Genomic DNA, 5,054 nt, shown 5'->3' with positions numbered 1-5,054 from the left:
CTAGTTAGGAAATTCAAGTTCAGTCACTGTTGGGATAAGCATGATGAAAAATAATATGAATTTTACCCATACTCTAAAGCTTTGGTGGCATTGAGAGTTTAGGACTTCATTCCATAAATGACATGGAGACAGAAAAATGAGTTAGCTGTTCCTGAGCCTCAAGCAGAGACCCCTGGTTCCTCCAGTTTGCTCTTGGATCATGTGATTTTTTTTTTCCTGATATGTTAACTTTCATACTATTGGATGAAGGATTGAAGATAAGAGGAAAGAGCAGGGAAAATATTTTATGAATATTTTTGGCATTTCCTCCAAAATGTAGCTCTTACCCATTCTGATTTATAAAGAGGATACATGATGATCCAGGATAAAAGTCTCATAGAATGTGTTTGCCAGTGATTCTTTCCTCCTAGTGTCCCTCCAGCAGAAGAGAAGCTTAAGGCATAATAGAAGCCAGATATCCAGGATCCTCAGAAACAAGGAAAATTGCATTTTAGTACTGCCTTCAACATTAGCTAAAATACTCTTTTCAAACATGATTTAAGATTTTAAAAATATTACTAATAAAATTAATTTTCTCTAATATTTAGCTAGAATGTTTTCTTAACTGATACTAAAGAAAATGTAAAAGCCATTTCTTGTCATTTTAAAATCTATTACCTGAAGTAGTAAGACAGTTTGAATAAACGTGTAAAATTCTTTTCAAACTGTTAGGTTAATCGTGGTTGCCTGTGGCTTTATTAACCCATAATCTAATCTTATTAACATATAAATTAAAGTTTGCACTAAATTGCTTTAGCACAAAAACAACTGTTGGAGAGGAGGGAAGAAAGTAATCTCTGAAATCAGAAGTTCTCATCTACTTCCTCTGAGCATTGATTGAACTTGTGGTGCAATATGATGCAACCATTATTTGCTTTGTTTCCAGTAAAAGGAAAAAAAAAACCAAAAACATAAAGTCAAAATACTTTTAGGCAGCATTTTTCAAAGTGATTGCATGGAACTCCTTTATGTGGGGAAGAAAATAGGAAAGAGACAGATGGAAAAGTGCAACTCAAGTGAGCATATATTTTTCCTTCTGTTGAATAACTGGTTTTAGAATATTTTGTTTGGAAAAAATAATCTGTATCTATTTTTTAAAGTCTATAACTATTTAAAAATTTTTGCCAACCACTGGTGAAAACCATTGTATTTTACCAAAGAGAATAATATAACTAGCTTTCCAAAAGTGAGGGGATTCTTTTAATGTCTTCAAAATAAATAAATATGACTCACTTCTGAGTTTTAATCTCCCAAATAAAATTGTTGAAATGAGTCTTGTAACCTTTTGCAAATTAAGGGGAATTAGTGTGTCTTCTCATAGTTCCTCTTCAGGGAGCAGGAAGGAAGAGTCCTGCAATGATGACCAAAAAAGACATTTCTACAAATTGCATTTTTCCCTCTAAATTCAACTGGTCATGAAAATGTTAGTATCAATGCTAATTTCTAATGCAATATATTACAGATCAGGGATTTTTGCTTCATTTTTGCTTCTGGGTAAGAAGTACTAAGATCAATGTTTCCACAAACACCAAAGAGAAAAGTCAGATAAATGTAAAATAATTTATTTCAAAGTTTTGTTTGTTTGTTTGACAGAGAAAGAGAGAGAGAGAGAGTACAAGCAGGGGGAACAGCAAAGGGAGAGAGGGAAGTAGGCTCCCCGCTGAGCAGAGAGCGTGACACAAGGCTTGATCCCAGAAACCCAGCATCATGGCCTGAGCTAAAGGAAGATGCTTAATCGACTGAGCCACACAGGCACTCCTTATGTGAGGGTTTGGAAGAGCTTTCATAGTTATGAAGAACTATGGGAACTCTTCCCAAGATAAGCTAAGGAGATAGCATTACCAATGATAGGGCCTGAGCTAAATTGTAAGGATCAAGATCTGGCCCAGGAAAAAGACCATTACTAGAAAGAAGACAAGGCATCTAACTTTTTGAGGTTATGTGACTGGGACACACATAGAGGGACCTCTATACAGCAATGGGTTTCATCATAAAACATTACTATACTCTGCAACTGCATAGAGATCTTCACTGCTGGCCTGAAATCTTCCAAGAATCAGGAACCTCCTGTGTTCTCTTGATTGTCAGAAAAAAAGGACAAAAAAAAAAAGCATTATCCTGAAACAAAATAAGGCAAATCATAGAGGAGTGATGAATTGTACTGAGGACCTATAGTTACTTTTATCAAGAAAAACTTAAGAATTCTGGGTGTAGCTAGAAGATACAAGATGGATCTCAGCTCCTAGAAAAAGGCTCCCTTACAGGACAGAAAAGAGCAAGGTTATGAAGCACAAATATAACTAGTTCCCCAATCAAGACAACTGGAAAATTAAAGGCTTTGTGGAGTAGAAGCATAAAGAGCTAACTTAAATTTCTCTGAAAGGGAGAACACTTTCCTTTATAGTCATTTAAGACTCATGAGACAAAACTTGACAAACTCTCAACTGAAAAGACTGGAAAAGTACATTCTAGAATCCAGAATTATTGAAGACACACTCAGTTTTATGAAAACTGCTAGTGTCTCCATCCAACCAAATCCATAATTAGATTGGGGTAATCAGTCCCAATGAAAGAAGAAGGCAGCATTAGCCACCTGAAGCACCTATAGATATTATACACAGTCTAGCATATAAAAGAAAAAAAAAAGGTGATAGACATTAAAAGAAGCAAGACCATGTGATCAACAGTAAGAGAATAGGAGGAGTCACCAATGATCTGGGTGTCAAAGTTAGCAAATAAGAACTTTGACTAGGGGCGCCTGGGTGGCTCAGTGGGTTAAGCCTCTGCCTTTGGCCCAGGTCATGATCTCAGGGTCCTGGGATCGAGCCCCACATCAGGCTCTCTGCTCAGTGGGGAGCCTGCTTCTCCCTCTCTCTCTGCCTGCCTCTCGGCCTGCTTGTGATCTCCCTCCCTGTGTCAAATAAATAAATAAAATCTTAAAAAAAGGACTCTGACTTTAATTAAAATCTTCAGAAAAAAAAGATACACAATATTGATAAAAGAATGGGGGAAATTAGCATAATTTGTATCTATAGAAAAACCTAGAGATAAAGTATATTTCAAATGGATTTTGGTAACAGATAGATTTAATTACATATTGAACACACCAAACCCTTCTTTCTAAGAAAAAAAAAAAATCTACAATCACAGTGGAACTTCCATATAACTAATAGAATGAATAAAAAAAATATAATTAAGGAAGTAGAAAATATGAGTGACACAATAAACAGATAGAATGACTAAAAGAAATAAAAAGATAAATATTAACATCAGTCAGAGAAAAAAGATACATTATACACAGAGAAACAAGGATAACATGTTTTAGTTGACTTCTCAGCAGAAACTGTAAAGGCCAGACAATGGAATAACATCTTTAAAGTATTGAAGGAAAAGAAACTATCTGAATTCCATATCCAATGAATGTGCACTTCAAAACTGAGGGTTAAATAAAGACATTTTCTGGTAACCAAATGAAGATATCTTTTCAATGAACCGACACTACAAAAAAAATCTAAAAGATGATTTAAGGTTGAAGGAAATGAATTTATAGGAAGAAAAAAATGTCAGTGGAAATAAAAGATTTTCCCTCTTTTTCTAATTTCCCCAAAGGATATCTGACTAGTGAAAGCATAAATCAATTGCATTATGTGCTACTAGTTATAATAAATGCAGAAGTATAGGTATGCTTCATTTTATTGCAGTTTACTTTCTTATGTTTCACAGATACTGTGTTTTTTTTGTTTTTTGTTTTTTAGAAATTGAATGTTTGTGGTACACCTGCATTAAAAGTCTATCAGCACCATTTTTTCCAATAGCATTTGCTCACTAATATGTCTCTGTGTCACATTTTGGTAATTCTCACAATATTTCAAACTTTTTCATTATTGTTATATTTGAATTGCTTTAATTTCATGATAAAATTTTAATGGAGGAGGAATTACTTCTTATGGATGAAAAAAAGTGGTTTCTTGAGGTGGAATCTGCTTCTGTTGAAGATACTATGAAGATTGACAACAAAGGATTTATGGTGTTAGATAAACTTATTTGATAAGGCAGCAGCAGAGTTTGAAAGGATTGGCTCCATTGTGGAAAGAAGTTCTAATAAGGGTGAAATGGTATGCCTCAAACAGCATCACATGCTACAAAGAAATCATTCATGGAAAGAACAATCAGTATTTGTGGAAAACTTCACTGTTGTATTATTTTAAGAAATTGCTAAATTCACCCCAACCTTCAGCAACCATCACTTGATCAGTCAGCACCATCAACATGGAAGCAAGACCTTCCACCAGCAAAAAGATTACAACTTTTTCTGGTAGGTATAGCTATCTACCAAATGATGATTCTGCACTTAGAACATTATTATTATTAGTATCTGCACTTAGAACTTTATCTGATGAAATTTTGGAGAACTTCTCTCAATAGAACTTGCTATTTCTATCACAATAGTAATTTCTATTAATAGAACTTACATCTCAAACTTTCACTTGTAACTATTACTGTAAGTATCTTAAAAATTCTTAGACATTCCAAGGGAAATAAAGTTCAGTCAACATTATTTTACTTAGTGATAACACTGATATACAACAAAAGATAAAGAATAAGGCATTTTTCTACTTTTGTCAATTTTACTTTTAGGTTAAGAGTTTTGACTCTAGACTAGGAAGCCTTGGCTTTATCTTTCAATACAATTCCTTTTCAAATTCTGTTCTGTTTGGTAAATTTTGCATAATCATTCAGAAATTTCATTACTCTCTGTAAAGTGGGGATTTGAATACTTAGTACAAAGTGTGACTAATAAATGATATTATACCTTAAGTGTCACCATCCCCAGTCCCAGAGCAGGGAGTTATTAGAGAATGTGCTTGAATGGCTCTGGCTCTAATCTTTTACTAACTGTATGACCTTAGGAATTATTTAATATTTACTTTACTTATTTATGGTTAAAATGATGAGACTTACTCACTGCTATTTTTGTGAGAATAGACTGAAAAAATATGCATAAAACACTTTTA

Source organism: Mustela erminea, chromosome 16 (genome assembly GCF_009829155.1).
Source record: "Mustela erminea isolate mMusErm1 chromosome 16, mMusErm1.Pri, whole genome shotgun sequence".
NCBI lineage: Eukaryota > Metazoa > Chordata > Mammalia > Carnivora > Mustelidae > Mustela > Mustela erminea.
Note: the sequence above shows the minus strand (reverse complement) of the source record.